Source organism: Lepisosteus platostomus, chromosome 14, assembly GCF_059453375.1.
Source record: "Lepisosteus platostomus isolate fLepPlt1 chromosome 14, fLepPlt1.hap1, whole genome shotgun sequence".
Lineage (NCBI taxonomy): Eukaryota > Metazoa > Chordata > Actinopteri > Semionotiformes > Lepisosteidae > Lepisosteus > Lepisosteus platostomus.
Genome location: NC_142624.1, coordinates 975,929 through 1,003,068, shown reverse-complemented (window position 1 = coordinate 1,003,068; position 27,140 = coordinate 975,929). Strand labels below are relative to the sequence as shown.

The 27,140-nt window shown below is 44.2% G+C and overlaps 1 pseudogene across 1 annotated transcript; it reads right to left on the bottom strand.

The window, feature by feature from the left end:
• On the bottom strand, positions 1-9,234 carry LOC148648571 (GTPase IMAP family member 7-like; annotated as a pseudogene). Its single transcript, XR_015926513.1, has 3 exons — positions 8,747-9,234; positions 7,917-7,946; positions 1-2,434 (listed from the first exon to the last, which is right to left on the bottom strand). The product of XR_015926513.1 is annotated as a GTPase IMAP family member 7-like (transcript).
• Between the last annotated feature and the right edge of the window lie 17,906 nt (positions 9,235-27,140).

The window sequence follows — 27,140 nt, the reverse complement described above, 5'->3', positions numbered from 1 at the left end:
CAGTGGAGACAGGAAGAGGTTTATTTTAAGGTTTCAGACAAACAGAAAAAGACTCAAAGGCCGTCAGTGATAAAACCATTGTCCTCTATTTCACCAACACAGTAGGTTTACTTCTGGTTTAGCTCAGTGCTCGATAACAAGTCAGCAAACAAATATAATATGTTAAACAGAAATAAAACAGATAAACCTCTGTGTGCAGCTGATTCTTGGGTTAGTAACGCACTGACAACACCTTTAATGCCAAGCTCTTAACAAGTAGGTCAGCAAACATTTTGTATTTTACAATTTAAAGGAGAACTGCAGTGTTGTTATAGTGAATTGGCAGTGATGAGTGCATTTCAAACCACAATAAAATTACTATGTGTGTTCATGTGTACAACCTCTAGTTTGTATCACAAAAGAGATGAAGTTTCAGTGTGTGTGTAGTTTCATTGTGTGCGATTTAGAACCAAGCAACAGAACTTCTGGTGATGCGAAAGTAGGCCTATTAAATTGTAAACATGGTTTAGACTAAACAACTTTTGCTGCTATATTACTCTTAAATATTTTCATGAAACCGACACGTCCAAGCTAATGTGTTTTTAGATACTTTATCTAAGTATTTTAAAAAAGAGCCTGCCAACCAACTAAAACACTCCTGTTCATTTTCAAGTTTTGCAGAAGTGCTCTATATTTACACTGGTGGTTATTCTATGGCAAATCTTTAGCTTAAAGAAATGATCTAGCAGGATGAATATTCTTGGAGGAGTGGCTGTGCTGTAGTCGATTTAAATGAACAGCTGATTTGAATGAGTTCAGCTGTAACCAATTCAACATATCAACTTCGAGACTACTGTAGTTTTACTGGCAAATACTACTTGTTTGCTCAGCATTCAGATCATGTTCAAACATTTCCTGGGTGAAATGTCTGCTGCACAACCTGTACTTATTCGCTCGTCCATCACGCTGAATCAAGTTGAGAAACTTGTCGATGGGACCAATCTTAGTGCCCATGTTTATTACCCATCTCCTGGCTAGCTGAGTATCACCTGGAAAAGGAAACAGGCTGACTTTCTGCTGATCTGGTCCTGTTTTGTGTGTCATGTTCTGAACAGCCAACTGCTTGACAGTGAGATATTGTTTAAAATATATACCTGAGTTTGAAAACACACACAAAAAAGAATTAACATACAGTAGTTAGGAGACCATGTTTCCCTACAGTGACTAGTGAGCAGGAAGGGCTGCTTTCACGTCACAATTCACACAAACTCTCGCTCTTGCCTGTGGTCCGACCAGCAGTTTCTCGTCTGTCTGCATCAACTTGGCAACTATACAGCTCTTGCACAGAGCTCAGGATTTTACACTCAGTTTGAATTTTGTAACCTTTGTGGTGGAGATTTAATACTGTGAGAAATGAGGACTGCAGTTCCCCTTTGATAAATAATAATAGTAACTCTGTGAGAGTGTGGCTCTGTGTCTCTGTCTCCTCTCACTGTACTCTGCACAGTTTCTCTCTGTTGGCTACCACAGCTCCTGCTGCTGTCCCTGCAGCCAGTCCTACAGCTGCTCCTACTGCTATTCCTACTGGCCCCCCCGGTATTCCCGCTGCTGCTCCTATCCCTGCTCCTCCTATTCCTGCACCAGCCACAATACCCAGTTTCCGCAGAAATGAGTTGTTTCTCTCTGCTTTCTTTCTGGCTTTTTTCTCCTCTTCTCTCCAGATCTCTCTCTTCTTCTTCTCCAGCTCCTCTCCCCTGTATCTCCACTCCAGCTCCTCCTCCTGTCTGCTGATCTCCGGCTCTCTCTCCCTCAGGATCCTCTCCTGTTCCTTCCTGATCGCTCTCTCAGCCTTTGGATACAGGTCATTGGTGAAACAGCCTCCTCCATTCCACACCACCATCCTGTCTATCTTCTTCAGCAGCTCTGTCACCTGACTGCGGTCCTCTGGATTCATATTGTTAAACACATGATAACGACCCCCACTGCACTGTCTGACAACCTGCTTAAGATCATCACTCTTCCTGAGAAAATCCTCAATACTTCTACCCCTCAGTCGATCCCCCTGTGTGAACAGCACCATGGTGTAATCTGCTGCTCTCTCTCCAAAGGTCTTCTGGATCAGCTTCACTGTGTCCTTCTCCTCCTGTGTGAATCTGCCCAGCTGGATCACCACCAGGAACACATGGGGTCCCGGGGAGGTCAGACAGACACAGGTCAGGATCTCACGTATGACTTCATCATTGGAGAACTGTGTCAAACAGGCCTGGAGTGTCGATCACAGCAACACTCCTCCCTGACACCTCTCCTGTGTCCTTCTCACACTGCTGTGTTACTGTGGAGGGAGAGAGCTCTGATCTGAACTCCTCTTTGTCCAGGATGGTGTTTCCTGCTGCACTCTTCCCCACTCCAGTCCTCCCCACCAGCATGATCCTGATCTCTGTTGAATCTTCCTCTCCTGCTGAACAACAAGTAAACTGTGGTTATGTATCTGATGTTATTCAAACAACAGCCTTAGATGATACATAACTCTTCAAAGTTAATCAGTGTATTGGAATGTAGGAGCTGGGTTTTCACTCACTTTTGTTTCCCTAGAAAAGAGGCTACTTATGAAACAGACTGAGTTATTTGTTGACCCATCATTGGTATGTTTAAGACAATGTGTGGAAACAGTTAAAAAGACAACATGTTGTGATACATATTTAAAATAATAGAATTTAAACCTAGGAATGTTTTTTGAAAATTTCATAACATGCCTGTAAGACCTCATCAGATATGTTAGCGATCGTTATGATAAAAATAAGGACCCTGTGCGGGGCACACGTTGGTGATTTCCCCGCGCTGCTGCAATGTTGCGAGAACGCAAGTCCTCATAATCAAAAAACCAACGGGCAGGCGAAAATCAAAACCAGGCTGGGGCAATTAAATCGAGAAAACAAATCCAAATTGCAAAGGCAGAGACATGTTCAGAATCGCGCGGGAGTCAGGATGTAAGGAAGGAAGAGAACAAGCTAAAGAAGGAGGGTGCACACTAGGGAGCTCCAGGGAGAATCCGAAAGAGGGAGCGATAGTCAGGGAAAAGAGGAGGGTTACAGTACTGATGGGAGTGAAAGGCAAAGGGAAGATTAGTTGTGGTGTGAGTGTCTGAGTGGGTGTGGGTGGGAATGTGACAGCGTTTGTGAGAGCGTGTGGAATGCGTGACAATATAATTGTAAATAATGTGTACAAGTTGGATTTCTGCAGAAAATATATTTCTGATGTCAATCCAGGGGAGAGGAACTACATGCATTCCTTGGCGGTAGGGAGCATCCGACAGCGACAGTCTGAAGGAACTGAGTCTCTTCAGTCTGAAGGGAGTGACCCACACTGACAGGCTGGAGGAACTGAGTCTCTTTAGTCTGAAGGGAGTGTCCCACACTGACAGGCTGAAGGAACTGAGTCTCTTCAGTCTGAAGGGAGTGTCCCACACTGACAGGCTGGAGGAACTGAATCTCTTTAGTATGAAAATGTGCTCCATAAGGCTCCAGTCTCCCTCTACCCGTCCCCCTGACAGATTTGATCCTACTGCTTCAGGATCTCAGGCTGCAGCTACAGTCCATCGTCATTCTCTCACTCCTCATTTGCACCACCAAATTCTCGAAGGTAAAGATGTCAATCTCATTTCTCTCTTCTTACCCAGCTCTGAGTTTAGTGATCACCGAGTACTGGAATGTGGAGATCGTGCCGTAACTCTTAAATCCCACGATTTGCTTCTTCTTAAACATTTAACCCGTGGCGAATATGTTTATTTCTTCCCTTGGCATTCCCTTGTCTCCCCAGACAACTATAGGTCCTCATATGCGAGAGCACCTATAGTTTTCTGGGAAGATTCAAGCCCGGGTTGCCCAGCCTGGGGAGGGGGGTCCCACTGGGGAACTTGGGTATAATTAGGACACAACAACAGATTACTGTAATTTATCCATGTATCACTTAGTAGCGGTACCATTAATATCTCTCAATCAAATATTCAGTTGGGTCATCTCCATTTTGCAAAACAAATATTGATGTGAAACCTTTTGTGTCATCCAATGAATAAAATGCTGATATTCAAACTTTTGCAATACATGCATTGACAGGCTTATTGTTCTGATACATCGTTGGAGAAAAATGACAAATTCCGCCAGCTGTGGTGCAACATCGAGTAAGCTACTCGCACACGAGCTTGCCAGAGTTAATCAGTTCAGCAGGTGTGACAGTGGAGCACACCTCCCACTGCACTCCCCACTCCGCGGCTACCACACCTGAGGCTCATCAGGTTTGCTATTTAAGATCCCCACGAGAGCGCGGACGGGGTTCAAGTTCTGAACCAGCGTGGTAGTGGAATCATGCATCAAAATGCATCAAAGGTAGGGCTAAGTTGAATATTGGACTAAATTAGGTTTGTTTACATGATGTTCTAACGGTAGAAGCTCATGTTCAGTGAGAAAAAAACATCTTAGTTACCATCAGTAATATGGATTAAAGTTCAGAATGTTCAGAGACTGCTGTCAGAGCACCACAAAACCAGTTAAGAAAGGCCTGCAGTAGCCTATTAATACTACAGATTACTGATGGTAACCAAGATGTTTTTTCTCACTGAACATGAGCTTCTACCATTATTTCTATTCGTCACTGGTCAAACTGATCACGTTGTCTTGACTGGTTTTATCAGCTTGGCTACCACCCATGGTCCCACTGTGGAGATGTAAAACACCTATTTGCATTCTAGGTTATTTTGTGCAATTTGCGTTATTTAACTGCATTCTTTGTAGTAGTGCTTGTTTCCGGGTGGGCATTGACGAGTCTGTTCTGCGCATAACGTAGGAATGCGCTTTGTGTTTGTTGAGAAGACCGTCTGTGGCGGTGTTAAAAGTTTTTGAAGAGGCCGAAATTCGATAGTGGCTTCTGTACATGCGTTTGTAGGGCCAAGTTGGTTTTTTGCAACCGTAAGAATAAATTACTCTAGTTTTGAATCTAGCCCATCTTAAGTTCTGTTTTTGTACAATGTTTTGAACATGGGTGTTGCAGGTATGTTTGATGCGCAGAGGTTTCGTGGCTTAATATCCCAATACTGACCCCATGTTGTGTTTTGTGTGGGAGCAAGCCCAGTTTCTGTGTTTTCTGTGTGTACCGTTTCTGTGTACTGGATGTTTCCTTTTCGTTCTCTTAGTCCGGAATAGTTTATTACCGACTTTTCAGTAAGCTTCCTAGTCTGCAGACCTTGATATGCCAGGTGATTGATCTGACATCAATTTTCTCTATTAGCTTACTTTCCAGGGCCTAGTTTTAACTGTACTGACCAGAAATGTACGGTAGGTACAGTATATTGAGACGGCTGTGACTATACAGTGTAGCGGCAATGCTTGTTAATAAGACAGAATCAAGTGTTGCTGTGCTTTCCTAAATGAGGCCCCATCTCTCTCTTCATCTCTGTGGTGCAGCCACAGAGAAACTATTCATGCAGGCTGATTTAAAGATGTTTTCTTTTGATAAGGGACAGCTCCCAAACGGGGATGCGTTTAGCTAAGCCTGGCTATCATGATCAATGGTCATCCATTGGCGCCTATCTGTCTAGGGAGTGCCAGTTGGACATCTGGACTGCATTCCTAAGTGTCAAGAGTAAGTGACTCATATCTCACCTTGATCAACCAATCAGGGACTGGCAGGGCATGGTAACACCACGTGGGTCTCCAATGCCCGCCAAACTCTCAACCAATCAGCACACATCTGTGTCTTGGTCAAAAAGGGAGCGCAAGCTCAGATCGGGGCTCTCCTTGGCCATTTTCGCGCATCCTCAGAGACAATCACGTGACAGCTGCTGTTGTCTGCACTGGGACTTGGACTTTGTTCTAAGCGCGAGGCCGAGGATCCCGTACGTACTCAGAATTCTACCAACGTGAATGCTCCGCTTGATCAACGGCAGCCTACAGTTGGACCCTCGTCGACAACCTGAATAGCTTATTCAGAAGCAGCGCTGGACCGGGAACGAACCAGCTTCTTCCCGGGCAAAAGAGTGACTTGTGAGGACCCGCGGTCACACTCTGTGCATAGAGACTGTCTACTAGCCAGCCGGACTGCTGGTAGATCCCCTCGGAGCAACGACTGCCCTGCGCGCCGCAGTTAGATTCCTCCGCCCGTCCTACTCCGAGCTGCACCTCGACTGGTTGGCCGGTAGCCAGAGGACGCCGGGACAACACCCATTGGACAACCGCTGGAACAGAGGCTGCAACAGAGCCTGTCAGCTGGTTTGGTGTTCGTGCCGGGAATTCCAAATCCATACACAGTGGATAAGTAAACCCCATGTTCTACATTGCGTCTCGAGAATTTAATTGTACCTCAACACAAGTTGTTATCAATTTGTATATTCAGTAATGTATTTACTTCTGAGTTTAGAGTAACAGTGGGTAATAACACTGATTAGCGATTTGGTAACCGAACGATATATATTGACATATATTCTCTGTTGTATATCTCTTTGTGTTTGCATCTCTTCGAGAGTATATACCTTGTATATATACTGACTCTACCATGAAGAAGGCTCAGCAGCGCCTTTATTTCTTGAGGTGCCTCAAGCGATGGGGGATGCCAATACATGTGTTGGTGAACTTCTACCGCTGCACCATCGAGAGCGTCCTCACCAACGGGATCACCGTGTGGTATGGCAACACCTCTTCGCGAGAAAGAAAGGAGAATGGTCAATATGGCCCAGAAGATCATCGGCTGCGTTCTCACCGAGATTAAACAGCTCTATGAGGACCGCTGCCGTGGTAGAATTCTGGCCATCACAGAGGACAGTCACCACCCCGGGCATGAGCTCCTCACCCCACTGCCCTCAGGCAAGAGATATAAGAGCATACGGACACTTACCACTAGATTCTTCAATAGCTTCTATCCACAAGCAGTGAGACTGGCGAACACATTTAGCCAACCCCCTCGGACCACACCCACACCATCACCATCTACCTCATTGTAATTTATTTATTGTACGTCTCCAGTCATTGTTTACACGTCTGTATTGTTTACATTCAAACTGCCTGCATGTTTACTTGCACATTGTCTACTGTTTGTTTGTACATTGTCTTGACGCACTGTTTGCACTTTGTTTTGTTTTTTACACTTGTTTTACAATCGAGAGACTTTCTGTAAGTAAGAATTCCATTGTACCAGTACCGGTTACATATGGCAATAAAGTTCAAGTTCAAGTTCAAGTTCAAGTATATTGATAACCCTCACAGTAAGGTCTGCCGCTTGTATCCAGGCAGACTAGTATATGTTTGGTGCACAATTTATATTAATAAATGTATCTCGTGTATTGAACCCGTGTGTGTGCGTTGTTAGTTGTTCTGACAATTGATTTTCTAAAAGCAACAACGAACAACCTCGTGATTACTGCTACAATTAGTAATTGTCTCAGTAAACCCATCAAACCTCTACAACAGTATTAGTTATTTATAGCACCAGTTCAATACTGGTGGGGGAGTGGAGCTGTATTGGGGTGTAATTACATCTTATGGACACCGTCTGGTAAAAGTTTTGGGAAAAAATGTAGATTTCATGTTTGATTCAAGATATAAAATGAGGAATACAGAAAGAAAAATACAAGAATTCATTCACATGAATCTAAAAGATATTGATTTAAACAGTAATCGTCTGCAGGTTTCTTCCAAGCATCAAGATAATTATTGGGCTGATCTGATTTTACTTTGTATTTGAAATGTTTTTATTTGTATTTCTTACTGTATTATGGGGTATTTATATATCAGCTGTTTCTATTTACCAGGTTCAGGAGCTCTTGATGCATAACTTTAACACAAATAGCATATCACTTAGTAATGTATGATGACTCCATCTTGGAATACACACTCACAAAACATGTCAGTCATGAAAGCAAAACTATTGTTTTAGGTTTCTACTCTACTTACCATCACAGAGGTTTAATTCACTGCCACCAGCTGTGAAGAGTATAAGAAGTATTGTGGTTCAGAACAAACACAGCACAAGTAACTGTCACAGAATATAATGTGATAGTGTCTACACCAAGATGCAGGAAATGCAGAAGTGGGAGAGACTGGGGTCTGAACTATTTGTACTGCTTCTTAGGTAGTTTTAATTTTCTAAACAATTTCTTAAAAAAAAATGACAGCAAATACAAAACTACATTTTTAAATTAAATTATTTCAAAAACGTTTTAATCTTAATACTTTTATGGGATATCATTTTACATTGACTTGTTCGTGCAGTGGCTGGTGCCTTCTGTGTGACATTTATTCCTGCTCGTGTTATGAAGACTGGTAGTGACAGAATCCTCATGCTATATCCAGTGTACATGGTGAAAACAGCAGAGCAGAACTGACTGTCTTCATATGAAGGAAGAAACGGGCACATTTTTCCTGTTCTGTAGGTAGTTATTTCTTAAGCAATTAAAAATAATCCTATCTCCTTTCATGTAGTCATGTTTTTTTGCACTTTCCTAACTCTTGCATTGGGAAGATGCCCTCAGTAATTTGTGTGCTTGACAGAAATAGACTATTAATCTCTTTGCCTGATTTGTAATCTTAGAAATAACGGCAAGACCGACTCACCCAGTAGAGGAGTTCTATCACTCATGACTGCAGAGTGTTGAAGTGTTCAGGGTGTCAGTGTGCTGCTGCTGCCTGTGTCTCAACACTGTGGAGAGTTACCATCCCTCTGTCTTTATACCTGAACCTCTGAGGTGCACCGAGTCCAATGGAAACAGACTAAACAGACTCACCAAGGCGTGTGTAACGTCCGCTCATGTCTCCAGCTCTTGTGCTGATCAGTCAGAGTGCTGCTGCTGCCTGTGTCTGTGTGTCTGTTTCAGCTGTGTGGGACTGTCCTTCTGCTCTCACGCCCTGAACCAGCGATAAACACACCCTCTGACACAGCCGCAGTGTTCAGCAGTGTCTCCTGGACTCACACAGCAGCAGTTACACTGTGAAGGGGTACAAATTGAAGAAAACGTGCTTCAGCTCTCTTGTACAGATGTACAGGTATTCATCTTAATCCAGAATAAAATCTTACACTCCAGGCACAGGTACAGAAGTTCTGTTCTCTGAAGAACTCTAGTTGTAAAAAGATGATCTTCTTAAAAGTGGGGAAAAAAGCTTGAATGTTCTTTGCTGTTCCCTTTGCCTTAGTTTGTATCATCTATAAAGCACCCAAGTTTATTGATGACGCCAGAAACTAGATTATTAATCTAAATCAGGAAGACTACAAGTACAGATTCCTCCACTAACTACTGTATATCACCCAGATTAAAAACAGCGCAGCAGTAAGGGCAGGAACTTTTAAAGTATTGAAGTTCTTAACCTATTTATAGAATCTTCAGTTTCCGTATCTTTCGGCTTCAGCACCTATTGGCAGTATAAAGGGATTAATTAATGACATCATACCCACCACTGCAGTTTACACCTGCAGCCTTCTTCGCACTTTAAAAAAGTGACTTGCACAAATAATAAATTAACGCTGTAGTCCTCATTAACCAGAAAAGCATCATCTGGAACAGGATGAACAGAACTCCCTTCCTTTCTTTGCCTCACTTGACCTTTTGCAATTCATTGTTTTTAATTGGACTCTGTTCTTTTTATAAACTCTTTGTATAAAGTGCTTTTGTCTCTGTACATTTTCCCTGAATGATTTGTTAAACCATCAGGATTACACCTTTCCTTTACTCTTCCCTGGGATACATCTGTTCTGTCCTTAAGCAGAATATTTTAAGTGTTTCGATCACTTTTATATTGATTTCATATCTGTCCCTTTGCACTAAGGTCTCTTATTCTTTAAAATATTTCAGCTACCTTAACTGTCTTATTCTTATTCTTTCTGGTTGCATGACATGGGCTTACAAAAAGCAGTTTTAATCTGTTTTAATTTGTTAGTCAAACAAGCAACAGCAGAGCAGTGGTCCTAACAGAGCTTACAACACTTCTGCAAACCTAAGTGCTGTACGCACCGTTTTAACATCACCACAGTTTCTCAGTTAGCTGAGAGGATGAAGGCCTCTTGTTTTATTTGAAGAGCTGATGAAAACACAGACGGGGTGATCTGTTAGCTCTCGAAATTCAGTACATGTAAAGCAGTCTGTATACTGGTTGTGAAGCTGATGAGCTGAGCTCACATGGTCAGGAAGAGAACAAACAGGAAACCACAGCACTCACGTCAGGTGAAGAACAAGCTCTGCAGCTGGTCTGCCTTCCTGTCTCTGCTGGTGCTGAAAGGTGAGTGCTATCATGAGCGGAAACTAGTTTGAAGACACTGGCCGTTGTGGTAAAATCCGTAACCACCACGTTGATCTCCTTTTTCTTTGCATGAAAGAATGAAAGTATTAAAAATTCTCTTGTGAAAAAGGTTGTAGAGAAATGAAATATATTTGAGAAATGTCAGTGCTTTATATCCACTAATAGACCAACAATATGGATCCTTTATAGGTATTTGTCCTCTGACACACTGACACACCCACTGTCCATACTGTTCTGTGTGAGACTGACACACTTACTGTCACACTCACTGTTACACTGTCCTGTGTGAGACTGACACACCCACTGTCCACACTGTCCAGTGTGAGACTGACACACCCACTTCTGTTATAAGCTCCATTTAGGATTAATCTTTCCTTGAGAAAATAAGGAAAGCTGGACTTTCCCCTGAGCTACAAAGCCTCTTTCAACTGTGAAGATCTGGAGAAGTGATCTGCAGTGCACACCAGGAGTTCCTCTCTGAGTGTTGCTCAGTCCCTGTCCTGTGCAGGATCTGTTTGCAGGAACAGAAGCCCCAAATCTTTAGGTCTGTCCTTTTCATTTTTTAAATGGTTTTGTCTAATTCAGGGTCATGGGGGAGCTGGACCTCTCCCAGAGAGCAATGGGCACAAGGCAGGGTGCACCCTGGACAGGACTCCTGTCCACCACAGGACACACAGGACACACACAGACACACATACCCTGGACAGGACTCCTGTCCACCACAGGACACACCAGCCAGTTTCCCCAGAAGCTAATTAGCCCACCAGCAAGTCTCCAGACTATGGGAGGAAAACAGAGCACTCAGAGCAAACTCATGTGAACATGGGGAGACCATGCAAACTCCACACAGACAGCACCAGACTGGAATTGAACCCAGGGAACTAGTGCTATGAGGCAGAAAAGCAAATCTGTGTGACACCATGCTGACACAACTTGAACAAATCCAGGAAAACAAACATGTGGAAGAGCTTGGAGCTCTTTTCATTAGCATCAGCTAAGCATTTTATTGGAATAGAAATTAGGGGCTGAAAAGCTTCCATAATCTTTACTTCTGCTGGGAGATTGTGTGACCTTCCTGTGAGACAGGGAACACAATAACCCAAAAACATGAGAAAGCAAAAGGTTTTGTTGAAAAAACAACTCATTTCTAGTTTTTGTGTAGTTAAAGCTTCTCATTTCAAAGGCTGTAGTGCAGTATGTATTTTCAGAGAGGAAATCGAGCATCCTGAGACAAGCAAACAGAAACCTCAAACTTCTACTGCATGAGGCAAACAGCACGTACCCAGACCTGATCTCTCGCACACAGCACCAGAGTTTGTTCTCAGTTTCTGTTCTGTTTTGATTTTTTTATGAGACAGAGTTTAGTTGCTTTAAGTCAGGAAATTCTTTTAGTACCTGTGTCAGATACAGTATCATTCCCGCTGTGAGTGTCTGATACAGTATCACCTGTGATACACTATATTTTATGTGTCTCAACTTGATATTTTTCAGGCACCCTTTGATTGAGATTTGTAGCCTTACTATATTGTACTTTTCTGTGTTTATTGCAAGAGAAAATTATAGGTGTATCTAAAAGTTTCACACGTCTGACCCAATGTAGGTGTGTCTGATACAGTATCACTCCCGCTGTGGGTGTGTCTGATACAGTATCACTCCCGCTGTGGGTGTGTCTGATACAGTGTCACTCCTGCTTTGGTTGTGTCTGATACAGTATCGCTCCTGCTGTGGGCGTGTCTGATACAGTCTCACTCCTGCTGTGAGTGTGTCTGATACAGTATCACTCCTGCTGTGGATGTGTCTGATACAGTGTCACTCCTGCTGTGGGTGTGTCTGATACAGTATCACTCCTGCTGTGGGTGTGTCTGATATAGTGTCACTCCTGCTGTGGGTGTGTCTGATACAGTGTCACTCCGGCTGTGAGTGTGTCTGATACAGTATCACTCCTGCTGTGGATGTGTCTGATACAGTGTCACTCCTGCTGTGGGTTTGTCAGATACACTATCGCTCCTGCTGTGAGTGTCTGATACAGTGTCACTCCTGCTGTGAGTGTCTAATACAGTATCACTCCCGCTGTGGGCGTGTCTGATACAGTGTCACTCCTGTTGTGAGCATGTCTGATACAGTGTCACTCCTGCTGTGAGTGTGTCAGATACAGTATCACTCCTGCTGTGGATGTGTCTGATACAGTGTTACTCCTGTTGTGGGTGTTTCTGATACAGTATCACTCCTGCTGTGGATGTGTCTGATACAGTGTCACTCCTGCTGTGGGTGTGTCTGATACAGTATCACTCCTGCTGTGGGTGTGTCTGATATAGTGTCACTCCTGCTGTGGGTGTGTCTGATACAGTGTCACTCCGGCTGTGAGTGTGTCTGATACAGTATCACTCCTGCTGTGGATGTGTCTGATACAGTGTCACTCCTGCTGTGAGCGTGTCTGATACAGTGTCACTCCTGCTGTGGGTTTGTCAGATACACTATCGCTCCTGCTGTGAGTGTCTGATACAGTGTCACTCCTGCTGTGAGTGTCTAATACAGTATCACTCCCGCTGTGGGCGTGTCTGATACAGTGTCACTCCTGTTGTGAGCATGTCTGATACAGTGTCACTCCTGCTGTGAGTGTGTCAGATACAGTATCACTCCTGCTGTGGATGTGTCTGATACAGTGTTACTCCTGTTGTGGGTGTTTCTGATACAGTATCACTCCTGCTGTGAATGTTTCTGATACAGTATCACTCCTGCAGTGGGCGTCTGATACAGTGTCACTCCTGTGAGTGTCTGATACAGTATCACTCCTGCTGTGAGTGAGTCTGATACAGTATCACTCCTGCTGTGGGTTTGTCAGATACACTATCGCTCCTGCTGTGAGTGTCTGATACAGTGTCACTCCTGCTGTGAGTGTCTAATACAGTATCACTCCCGCTGTGGGTGTGTCTGATACAGTGTCACTCCTGCTGTGGGTGTGTCTGATACATTATCACTCCTGCTGTGGGTTTGTCAGATACACTATCGCTCCTGCTGTGAGTGTCTGATACAGTGTCACTCCTGCTGTGAGTGTCTAATACAGTATCACTCCCGCTGTGGGCGTGTCTGATACAGTGTCACTCCTGTTGTGAGCGTGTCTGATACAGTGTCACTCCTGCTGTGGGTTTGTCAGATACACTATCGCTCCTGCTGTGAGTGTCTGATACAGTGTCACTCCTGCTGTGAGTGTCTAATACAGTATCACTCCCGCTGTGGGTGTGTCTGATACAGTGTCACTCCTGCTGTGGGTGTGTCTGATACATTATCACTCCTGCTGTGGGTTTGTCAGATACACTATCGCTCCTGCTGTGAGTGTCTGATACAGTGTTACTCCTGCTGTGAGTGTCTAATACAGTATCACTCCCGCTGTGGGCGTGTCTGATACAGTGTCACTCCTGTTGTGAGCGTGTCTGATACAGTGTCACTCCTGCTGTGAGTGTGTCAGATACAGTATCACTCCTGCTGTGGGTGTGTCTGATACAGTTTCACTCCTGCTGTGGGTGTTTCTGATACAGTATCACTCCTGCAGTGGGCGTCTGATACAGTATGACTCCTGTGAGTGTCTGATACAGTATCACTCCTGCTGTGGGTGTGTCTAATACAGTTTCACTTCTGCTGTGGGCGTCTGATACAGTATCATTCCTGCTGTGGGTTTGTCAGATACACTATCGCTCCTGCTGTGAGTGTCTGATACAGTGTCGCTCCTGCTGTGAGTGTCTGATACAGTATCACTCCCGCTATGGGTGTGTCTGATACAGTGTCACTCCTGCTGTGGGTGTGTCTGATACATTATCACTCCTGTTGTGAGCGTGTCTGATACATTATCACTCCTGTTGTGGGTTTGTGAGATACAGTATCGCTCCTGCTGTGAGTGTCTGATACAGTGTCACTCCTGCTGTGAGTGTCTAATACAGTATCACTCCCGCTGTGGGTGTGTCTGATACAGTGTCACTCCTGCTGTGGGTGTGTCTGATACATTATCACTCCTGCTGTGGGTTTGTCAGATACACTATCGCTCCTGCTGTGAGTGTCTGATACAGTGTCACTCCTGCTGTGAGTGTCTAATACAGTATCACTCCCGCTGTGGGCGTGTCTGATACAGTGTCACTCCTGTTGTGGATGTGTCTGATACAGTATCACTCCTGCTGTGAGTGTGTCTGATACAGTGTCACTCCTGCTGTGAGTGTCTAATACAGTATCACTCCCGCTGTGGGCGTGTCTGATACAGTGTCACTCCTGTTGTGAGCGTGTCTGATACAGTGTCACTCCTGCTGTGAGTGTGTCAGATACAGTATCACTCCTGCTGTGGATGTGTCTGATACAGTGTTACTCCTGTTGTGGGTGTTTGTGATACAGTATCACTCCTGCAGTGGGCGTCTGATACAGTATCACTCCTGCTGTGGGTGTGTCTGATACAGTTTCACTTCTGCTGTGGGCGTCTGATACAGTATCATTCCTGCTGTGGGTTTGTCAGATACACTATCGCTCCTGCTGTGAGTGTCTGATACAGTGTCACTCCTGCTGTGAGTGTCTAATACAGTGTCACTCCTGCTGTGAGTGTCTAATACAGTGTCACTCCCGCTGTGAGTGTGTCTAATACAGTATCACTCCTGCTGTGGGCGTGTCTGAGATTGTTGATCGGTTTGATTGTTGTGCACTACACAGTACTGTTGCATCTGAGCTGGTGAAACTGGGCCAGCTGTCTGTGCTTTGTAACATGATGGTGCATCTACAGTGGGTGTTTGAATGATGTAAAAAATCACACTTTTCCTTCATGACACTCAGTAATATATTTAGTTACAGATACAGTATAGCAACTTAACATATTTTAGGAAATAACTTGGACTGAAATTCTAAGTGCAAATGCAGTAAAAAGAAGAGAGTGATCCTCACTGTGCTGTAAGGAGTTCCTGTCAATGTACAATCTACAGTTGACATATAGCCAGCAATACAGAGAGAACATCTCTTCAGGACCGAGGACCGAGGACCGAGGACCGAGGACCGAGGACCGAGGACCGAGGACCGAGGACCGAGGACCGAGGACCGACTCAAAGCACAGCTAGTGACTCAATGCCTGAACCCTGAGGAATGTTTCCTCAGGGCTTAAATACTGTGCGATTGTTCCCTAATTGGCCCAGCCTGATCTCGTTAAGGATGGCCCCAATGAGCCTCTAACATGTGTGGAATGCGCATTCATAATTGGTGGAGCTGATGCGGCTGTGCTGGAGCTCGTCAGGGCGTAACTCCTTGTAAGTGAATGCTGGGTACTATGTGCTCACCTGTCTCTTTGTTATCAGAGAGGTATGAATCAGTGCAGAGGTGATCATGGGAACAACGCGATCATTCTGTGACCCTGTACATCTGCTTTCATTTTGATTTTTACTTCCTCATTTCTGTCTTCTGCTAGTGCCTGCTGGGTGAGCAGCTCCTCCTGTCTGTCCATTCACTCCTGACTGCAGGACTACTGCACCTCCAGCAGGAGCTGGTGAGGGCCTCTGTACAGTAACACACTTTCCCTTCACACTCTCCATTATTATATTTTATTAATCTTTGTACAGTAACACAGAGACATAAGCTCTTATTAATTTTCTTTTATTAATCTCTATAAAGTAACACTCTCCATTATTCTCTCTCATTACTCTCTGTACAGTAACTCACTCCAGTATTCTCTCTCATTATTGATACAGACGGGGCTCTGTACAGTAACACTCCATTATTCTCTCTTATTATTGACACAGAAAGGGGTCTGGACAGTAACACTCCATTATTCTCTCTCATTGTTTTGTTCCCGTGTTTTCCTCACTCTACCCCGGATCGTGTCGTCTGCATAGGGTCCGGAAAGAACGCTTTTGTTACAGGACTGTGTCACTGACTACATTAACTTCTGCGTAGACAACACCATTCTCACCAAGGACGTACACTGCTTTCCCAACAACAAACCCTGGATCACCAGCGACCTGAAGGCTCTTCTGAATGACAAGAAGAGAGCCTTTAGGAGGGGGGAAAAGGAAGAGGTCAAGCGTGTACAGAGGGAGCTGAAGCAGAAGTTAAGAGAGAGCAAGGACGCCTACAGGAGGAAGGTAGAGGACAAGCTGCAAAGGAATAGGGTGAGAGATGTATGGAGCTGCATGAGAGAGATCTCTGGCTTCAAACACGCTGGGGGTGTAACAGAGGGGAACCTGGAGATGGCCAACGAGTTGAACCAGTTCTTTAACAGGTTTGATTCTGGGTCCCCTGTGGCTCAACACCCATCCCCCCACAGCCACACGCTCCCTAACCCTTCACAGCTGCAACTGCCCAACACCTCCTCCATCCCCCCACAACCATGGCCGCCTACAGCTACAACCCCCGACGGCTGCTCACCCACCCATCCCCCGCAGCTGCCACTCTCCAACACCTCCGCCATTAACACCTGCAGCACTGACAGCGCTAGGAGCACCACCCCCCAGGCCAGGCTGACCATCACGGCTGACCCGTTGAAGAGGGAGTTGAAGAGGCTGCACGAGGGTGTAGCAGCGAGGCTTATTAATAAGGCAGAATTAAGTATTTCTGAGCTTCCCAAATGAGGCCCCATTTCTCTGTTCATCTCTGTGTTGCAGCCACAGAGAAACTATTCATGCAGGCTGATTTAAGGTTCCTTTGATAAGGTTTCCTAGGACAGCTCCCAAAGGGGGATGCACTTAGCTAAGCCTGGCTATCATGATCAATGGTCATCCATTGGCGCCTATCTGTCTAGGGAGTGCCAGATGGACATCTGGACTGCATTCCTAAGTGTCAGGAGTAAGTGACTCATATCTCACCTTGATCAACCAATCAGGGACTGGTAGGGCCGAGTAACCCACGTGGGACTCTGATGCCCATGGAACTTTCAGCCAATCAACGAGCTGAAGTTCCTCCAGGTAAAAACAGGCAACACAGAGAGCCTGAGAGATTCAGTAAGATTCAGAAGTAAAATTCAGTGGAATTCTGTGGACTTTTCTAAAGGGAATTCAAAGGAGAATTCCAGGGCAGGATGGCCCAGGAGCAGAAGGCTCCCAAGGGCAGGACATTCTCGCAGCGCGCCTCCTGACCATCCTGAGACTCAGCCCGGAAAACCACAGAACGGCCAGTGTGTCCGAGTGCCAGAACTTTCCTTTGTTCTAAGAGTCTAGAATGGAGGTTGCCAGAGAGTAACCAGAGGATCCACCTGAGGTGAGCACCAGCAGCAGGCCTCGTGAACAGGTCGGAACTGTGGACAGCTGAATCACTATTCAGAACTAGCTCTTCACCAGGAACGAACCGGTCCTCTTCCTGACTTGCTGGGATCCACAGTCATCTTTTCTCCTGTGCACAAACTTTGCTAGTTAAAGCCAACAATGAGCATCAGCAGCGCACCGTCGCAAGCCGCACAGCACAGCCTGGCACCGAGCCAGAGAGCGCGGATTGGACAGCAACAGCCTGCAACTGTTTCTTTGTGCCCGCAGGAGATCTGAATCCCCAGAGATTGGATGAGTATTCAACTTCAATGCATTACAGCTCGAGAATTCAATTGTTATCCCAACCAGTTGATATCAATTTAATTCCTAAGAGTTATGTACTTGTTTTGAGTATCTGATGTAGAAGTTATAACCAAGTGCATTTACGAAACGGTCTAAATGAATGATATACGGAACGTATGTCCTCTTGATATATGTAACTCTTTGTAACTGACTGAATATATACCTTTTGTATTCTGATAACCCTCTCGATAAGATCTGTTAGGTTTACATGCATATTCTATGTATTAATAAATGTATCCTCATGTATTAGTACCTGTGTGTGCGTTGTTTGAGTTATGTCGCATGGTTGGATTCTAAAGCCATCAAAAGAATCAACTTTGTGATTTACTGCTACAATTAATAATTGTCTCAGTAAACGCCCAAACTCTACAGAACTGGTGCCTTCAGAGAGCCACTACATTACATTATGGCAACATTACAAGGGTATGGCCACAGGTCCAGAGTTCTGAGGGCTTGTGCTGATCAGCTGAGCGGAGTGCTCCAGCGACTGTTCAACCTGAGCCTGCACTTGTTGAGAGTCCCTGTGCTCTGGAGACATCATGCCTGGTCCCGGTACCAAAGATAGGGAACCCCTCTGTCCTCAATGACTACAGACCAGTTGCACTGACTTCTCACATCATGAAGACACTGGAGAGACTGCTCTTGTCCCACCTGAGACTCCTGGTCAGATCATCACAGGACACCCTACAGTTCGCCTACCAGCCCAGTGTTGGTGTGGAAGATGCAATCATCTACATGCTGCAAAGGGCCTGCTCACACCTGGACAAGGCTGGCAGCTGTCACGAACAGGATAAGGTGAGAAAACACGAGGGGAAAAGTCATGCAATAATAAAACTGAAAAGGAACTGTGTACGTGCTCATCTCCAATTTCGCATGTTGCAGAACTTCAAGAAGAGAAGAATTCCGTGCAGCTCTCATTCCTTGTTTCAACATTGGCCTATCCAGCACACACAGAATCATTGAGATTCAGGACACTCTCCCCTTCTGTCTAATGTCTCTCAGATTCTTACTTGGCCAACCTGTCACTCTTCCAGTAACTGTTTCATATGCTGAGAGCCTGATACCAGCTCACGGATTTGTTTCTCTTTTCATTTCACTTTCACTTTTCTGCCGACTCTTGTGTTCAACCACATACAGGCCGTGCTGTCAGCAAACCTCCGAGTCTCAGTAACAGCTCTGACCACAGTGAGACAGAAAGGGAACTGTGTACGTGCTCATCTCCCCTCTCCCATCTCACAGCGCTTCACATTAGGGACTGTACCTGGCTTTATAACACCAGTATAGACCACTGGAAACACTGACCCAGTGATCACCTACTGGTTTGGCTCTCATCTCCACACCATGCAGCTCAAGGGCAGCTCAGCTCAGCTGTTCCCAGGCTGCAGACACTCTCTTCCACACTGAGGAAGCTTGAAGGCTCTCTGTAGGCTGACGTGACACAGAGGTCACAGCCACCTTCCAGGAGATACAGAGCTCCACGGCATCACTCACGTCTCCTGTCAGCAGGTATTAGAGAGGCTCTCACTCAGGAATGCCCCCAGTCCCAAATCAATAGGGTGTTCCTCAAGACTCCAGACGCCATCTCTGCTACACCATGTGGGTACGGACAGACTCTCGCTTTGTGAATACAGATCCAGCCATTCAGAATGCATGGCAGATAATGCAGTACATTTTAAAAAACGTTGTCTGACTGCACTTCTTTGTAAAACCACTAGGTTGAGCAGAGAAAGCTCAGCGTGGTGTGGGAAGCATTTGGACTGTCACCAGAAAACACCCGGTTTCAAAATCCCAGTCAATGCTGAGGGACAATCTTTTTCCAATTATAGAATTTAAGTTGTATACTGACTTATATTCATTTAAGCTGTGTTTTACACTATTTTAAATATTAAATGAATAAAAAAGAGCGCAGGGCTATTTTACAAAAACATTACTGAATTTGATATATGAAAAATAGTTTATTATTCTACTGTGGCATGTTGTGAACCAATGTGCTTCTTTCAGGCTTACATCAGCATTGAGATTTCATTCTTTGCCAAGAAGCAAGAAAGATTAAAGAAGAGTAGTTTAACATTTCTTAATTCCTCACAATAGATGGTAGTGGTGGCAAAATATAAAAAATTCAAAGTACACAGTATTCCGCCATCTTCATAATCATTTTATGCATCAAAGTCTTTAACTTGGTAACGTACAGTGTTTATGTTGGGAAAGTTTTTATGTGGTTGTTTTAACTTTATAAGGTTTATATACTTCATAAGAAGCTATAATGTTTTATCCTTTTCGAAGAATAGATAATTAGGACACTTTCCGTTATTGTGATAAAAAAAGGTATAATACTGTTACTGAGTAGAGAGATTAAATCAAGCAATCATTTCACTAATATACCTCTAAGTGCCACCTGTTGATCATCCTTGGCCAGTGAATAACTGTAAAGCGCAACTCCTGTAGCGCGTTATGGGGTTTAAACGAGCATTCTGAATGGCTACGTCTGTAGAATCATACGCGTTGTCCACATTTGAGGATAAACACAAAACTAAGCACAAAACTTTTAATTGTGAATGGTAATAATAATGTACTTTGAGAAGCTTTCTGAAGTATGAAGGGGTGGGGCTGACTGGTACGCTCTGACAAACACAGAGAGGAGCATGAAGCTTCTTTTTCCCAGGATTAGAATATCATCCGTCTTCTTCTCCTATCACCCTCTAACCAGCTCCTGCCTCTCTCCCCTGTCCTCCCTACAGATGAGATCCTATCTGTACCTACATGACTGCTGGGAATGTTGTCTCCAATTCTGCTCCCTCATTTCCATGAATTTCTGCTTCAAGTGCTGCCCCAATACCTGCACCCACTCTGTGCCCAAACATTGCTCTTCCTAGTCCTAAGATTTTATCCCAGAAGATTCCTGCTGCCCCTGCTCTTGATTTCAGTATTGCTCTTCATTTACTGTTTTCTTCAGTTACAGACTTTTCAACTGTTGTAGCCAGGACTGCTTCTCCTTTTCCTGCACCCATAGCTGCCTCTATGGCTGCTCCCAGTAACCCTGCTGCTGCTCCTATCAGATAGATAGATACTTTATTGATCCCGTAAGGGAAATTGCAGTGCAACAGCAGCTTAACACAGACAACACAGCCACAGTGTAACAAATGATACAATAATAATAGTAATAGTACAATACATACAATCCAATCAGTACAGTGAGGGGTGCACTAAAAGAGTTACTCACAGTCCGGACACACAAAGAACAAACTAGAACAGAACAGTACGCAGAAAAATCGTATCACACATATGAATATAAATATAGATGTAAATATAGATATAGATATAAATATATATATATAAATATATGTATTGCACGGGTTCCTGGCATGTATTGCACAAAAAACGGATGTAAACGGGAAAAGAAAAGAAAGAGAACAGATGTAGCAGTAGATGTTGTAGATGCCTTCAGTCCAGAAACAGGTCCCTGTCAATGTTGCCTCTGCCCAGACACACACTGGATGCGTTGTACAGTCTTATGGCAGAAGGCAAGAATGACCTCCTGTAGCGCTCCCTGTCGCACCGTGGATGAATCAGTCTATTGCTGAACGTGCTCTTCATTTCTACAAGCATGTCATAGAGGGGATGGGAGACGTTGTCCATGATGGCCTCTAGTTTGGACACCATTCTCCTCTCAGCCACTACCTCCAAGGGGTGCAGGTCAGACCCAATGACAGAGCTTGCTCTCCTGATGAGCTTGTTCAGCCTTTTAGAATCCCCTGCTCCAATCCCAGGGCCCCAGCACACCACTGCGTAGAAAATGGTGCTTGCTACCAACGACTGATAGAACATATGTCGCATCTTACTACATACATTGAAGGACCTGAGCCTCCTCAAGAAGTAAAGTCGGAGGAAAAAGGTCAAACCTACTCCTGTCTACACCCATGGGAGTGGCGTGGAGATGGTGGACTGGTACAAGTACCTGGGAGTGCACATCAACACTCCTGGAATGGAATGGTCTAAGAACATCGAGGCCATCTATAAGAATGGGGAGAACATGCAAACTCCACACAGACAGCACCAGACTGGAATTGAACCCAGGGAACTAGTGCTATGAGGCAGAAAAGCAAATCTGTGTGACACCATACTGACACAACTTGAACAAATCCAGGAAAACAAACATGTGGAAGAGCTTGGAGCTCTTTTCTTTAGCGTCAGCTAAGCATTTTATTGGAATGAAAATTAGTGACCAAAGCCTCCCCATCCATGTGAAATCTATGGCCTGTATGTAACATGTCACAATACCCCACAAACATGAGAAAGCAAAAGGTTTTGTTGAAAAAACAACTCACTTCTAGTTTTTGTGTACTTAAAGCTTATCGTTTCACAGGCTGTGGTGCAGTATGTATTTTTCATAACGACTAGAATATTGACACTCTCTATGCTGTCCTGGCTCAGAGAGGAAATAGGACATCCTGAGACGAGCAAACAGAAACCTCAAACTGCTACTGCATGAGCCAAACAGCACGTACCCAGACCTGATCTCTCGCACACAGCACCAGAGTTTGTTCTCAGTTTCTGTTCTCTTTCTTCTGTTGAAGTCTTTCAAGTCTTTTAGTTTCTGGAAAAAGGAGTATTTAATACTGGATAGATTAATATAATTTATTATTCAATTTCATTTGTTAATATTAGATGAGCAGTACAAGGCAGAATAGAAAAATAGATATATCTTTTACTGATATTATACATTTATATTTTCTTATTTTATATATCATAATTTCATAATTTCATATTTGTCATATGATTGAGATTTGTAGCTTTTCTATATTATAGCAGTACTCCAGCTGTAGGCGTGTCTGATACAGTATCACTCCTGCTGTGGGTGTGTCTGATACAGTGTCACTCCTGCTGTGGATGTGTCTGATACAGTGTCACTCCTGCTGTGATTGTCTGATACAGTATCACTCCTGTTGTGAGTGTGTCTGATACAGTGTCACTCCTGCTGTGAGTGTGTCAGATACAGTATCACTCCCACTGTGAGTGTGTCTAATACAGTGTCACTCCTTCTGTGGGCGTGTCTGATACAGTATCACTCCTGCTGTGGGTGTGTCTGATACAGTATCACTCCTGTTGTGAGTGTGTCTGATACAGTATCACTCCTGCTGTGGGTGTGTCTGATACAGTGTCACTCCTGCTGTGGGCGTGTCTGATGCAGTGTCACTCCTGCTGTGAGTGTGTCAGATACAGTATCACTCCCACTGTGAGTGTGTCTAATACAGTATCACTCCTGCTGTGGGCGTGTCTGAGTTTGTTGATCGGTTTGATTGTTGTGCACTACACAGTACTGTTGCATCTGAGCTGGTGAAACTGGGCCAGCTGTCTGTGCTTTGTAACATGATGGTGCATCTACAGTGGGTGTTTGAATGATGTAAAAAATCACACTTTTCCTTCATGACACTCAGTAATATATTTAGTTACAGATACTGTAGGTCTACACTGGTGGTGAAGAGATGTTCTCTCTGTATTGCTGGCTATATGTCAACTGTAGATTGTACATTGACAGGAACTCCTTACAGCACAGTGTGAGGATCACTCTCTTCTTTTTACTGCATTTGCACTTAGAATTTCAGTCCAAGTTATTTCCTAAAATATGTTAAGTTGCTATATACTGTACACCCTCGAACTAGAACACAGCAATGTGTACATAAGTGGATGTGTTTTTCTGCTTCACAGCATATTTGTTCTGACTTAGTAAAGAATTGCTTAAATTATATATTCTTTGTTTCTATAAAGCTCCCAGCTACTAAAGAAATGTTAAACTAAATATGATTGTAACTTCACCTGAAACAACGTGTGGCCTCTGTAGAAATTCAGTTTTGGTTCCAGCCCTGCCGACAGTCTGCCTGGGCGCGCCTGTCAGTCTCACCTTTGTGAGCGACAGCAGGGTGAACTGGATTTCTGCTAAGTCACGTGAGCACAAAGCACCTGGGCTCCTGGTCTTCCCCCATGTGCTGCTGAGATGATGTGGGAATCACAACACCATTATCTGATGTGTACAGTAATCCTACTTGTGCAATATTATGATTTAGATGACTTTGTCTGTCTCAAAGTATCCTTGATATATTGAGGTCAGACTGTCCCCCAAAGAGCACTGTCCCAGATGTACAGTACATGTCTTTGGGTCTTTGTCAAAGAGATGAACTCAAACATGAGTGATGGATGAGGATCAGGAGAATAGTTGTGTAAAGTCGTTACAATCGGACACTTTTCTTCTGTCTCCTCAGGCACTTTTCCATCTCAGCTCAACCTGCAGTCTGAGATAAACACACCTGTATAAACCTATAACTTTCAGGCCGAGTGTTTGATTGATGTGGTTTGAATACTAATGCATTCTTATCTTACTCGGTCTTTCGGTCTTGTAAAACAAGTGATTTTTAAAATGTGCTGAACTTCCATTGGTCTTCGGGTTGCTGCTGTTTTAGAACAGACTTTTTTACAAATATACTGATAGAAAAAAGAAACAACACTCATTGTTGAACTGAAATTTCAACCTTCATTGCTGAAATAACAATAAACACATGAGAATAATAGGAAAACAAAACGGTACAACAACAAAAACAAGAACAACTGTGAACATTAACAACAGTCGTCTTGCAGTCCTTCAGTGTCTTGTGTGGCCGCCTCTTGCGGCCTCCACTGCTCGACACCGCTGGCACATACAGCCACTGAGCCTCTGAACCTGCACTTGTGGGATGGTATCCCATTCCCATCCCATTTTAAAGGTGACCTGATCAGGCATTGTTCCTCCTGGACCTCATTGGGTAAAGTGCACCTAACGAGCTTTCGTGTGGCAAGTTGCAGTGTCTCACTGCACCAGCTGTATTGCTGATCAGACGGCTTAGAAGAAATTGACAACTCTTTGTGAAAGTGCACAAGCTATAACTGTAGTATTCTCATTCCAGAAAATGTTGGTTTTTCCATCAGTATATATAAATGGCCTGAAAAGGGACCTACGTACTCTATATATAAATAAAATTCCCACTTCTCTGGGAATCGGTTCCCTGTTCTCTGGGAATCAGTATTTATTGTAATAACTTGCCTTTAGTGCTTAGACAAATACATTGTTCCCCATTATGACCTCATAAAAAGGCTTCCATAAGAGACAATGTCCAGAAACAGACAAATAAAGCCCCAGCATCTCAATACAGCAGTTTATAGCTCCTTTGAATGATGAAGAATGTGTGAGATTAGTTTTGTAACAAAACATCTCACTGTGACAACAAGAGTTCACACAGTACAGTTCTTTGTTTAGAAAGTCCAGCATTGCATTCAAACAAACTAGAAAAGTTACAAATGAGAAGAGGCCAACTGATTTAAGTTTAGCAGGTCGTCCCAGCATCTCATTCAGTTGTTTCTGGAAATTAAAAAAACAGGGTATCAGCTATAACAGCTTGGCTGTGCAGGTTGTTCCACATTCCCAACTCTCATAGAGTAGGTGGTCTCAGTTTTAAATGTTCTTTCACATAGTTTCCTCTTGTACTGTCACGGATGTCTGAAGGGACGAACCCTGGAATGGCAGCAGGGTGAAATAGATCCGATGCGCAGCGGCGAGACGGGGGTTAGCCCGGGCTCAGCTGTTCAGGAGAAGCCGTAATGAAACCTAAGCCCTCAGGTAGCGGACATGGGGAGACCTGGTGCTACAGTAGGTGGGTCTCAGGACATCCGAACCTCAATGCTGAGCGAGTAGCAGAGCAGAAGCAGGAAGTAAATAGGCTACACAACAAGACACACCAGAAAGACATGAATAATCACAGGAACTAGGAACAGGAGAGAAGCAGAGCACCCTCTAGGTGTACTGGGTGTGACATGTACTCTGTTTTTTTTATTTTTTAACCAATTATTATTACAAAAATATACATTCTGTTCAATTCGCACTGCCTGTGATTTGTCAGAGGTTCAGGTCAAAATTTAGTCTTGCATGTCTGCCTCTCTGGGCATAAAAGCTCCCTGGCTGCACACAGCATGTTTCGAGCACTCCACATCTTGCTTCATCACTTTGTTGCTAGGATCTTACCTTCATTGCATTCATCCAAGACCAGAGTAGCTTTACTGTCTCTTCAGCCTCTTCTCCACTGAAGACAAGTGGGTCTGCTCTCACCATGCCTTCCATGTTTTGCTTTCAGATCTCCTGACGTCAGCAAGCCTTCCAGAAACTCCAAATATCCATTTACATATTTCCACCCCTCTCCTTCGCTCTCACTTTCTTTCTAATCCCACTTGCTCTTCTCTCTCTTTCTTTCCTCCTTTTTCTCCTTTTATGGTCAAGCATCCAGCCCATTACATCGATAGCCCCAGCTAAAATCTCTTTCATCTCTTCTCTTTCCAATTCCTCTTTTCTCTTTACACCACAGGAGCCCCTGATCACTGCCTCTCCCTCTGTCCTTCAGGTGTGAGCACATGGCATCAGCCTGCACTGGTTCTGAGCTTTCTTATTCACTGCTCACGCTGTCCCTAGTGCTCGTGTCTAGGCAGCTACAACAATGGGTTCCACACCCATCCCTCATGGTTGGCGTCCAAAAGGTGCAGTATCGGCTCAAGACTCTTCCCCCTCCCAAAGCTTCAAGCCATATGGGCAGCAGGTATTCCCTCCTTTTTTGGCAGTTCTGCCTGGATACGTTCTCATCAAAAAGCCCTGTCCCTCAGATAACAACACTCGGATGCTGTTTGTGGACTTCAGCTCTGCATTTAATACGCTGAAGCCCCATCTATTGAGTAGTAAGCTGAAGCAAATGTCTCTTAACCATAACATTGTAAGATGGTACCATTCATTTTTAACAAATCGTACACAGTATGTCAGGGTCAACAAAACTCTTTCCGCGTCACGATCTATGAGCACAGGTGCCCCTCAGGGCTGTGTGAGCTCACCAGTTCTGTTCACACTTTATACAAATGATTGTACAAGCAGTAGTCAAAGCAGCTTCATTTTCAAATTCTCAGACAATACAGCTGTTCTTGGCTTAATGCACAGCTGTGTAGATGTCAGAAATCCAAAGGTTTGTGTAATGGTGTGACAACAACAGCCTCATTCTGAATGTTAAAACAGTTTCTGATCCCAGAACAGTTGGTGATGACTCCCATGTAGTAATCCACAACGAATTTATCACTCAGGTCGACTCATATAAGTACCCAGGAGTACACAGAGACAGTCACCTGTGCTGGACTACTCATGTTGAGAGTGTTTGCTCCAAAGATCAGCAGCGCTCACATTTCCTGCGAAGACTAAGAGTGCTTGGGGTTGGACAGGAAGTAATGCTACTCTTCTACCATGCTGTAATCGAGAGCATTATCAGATATG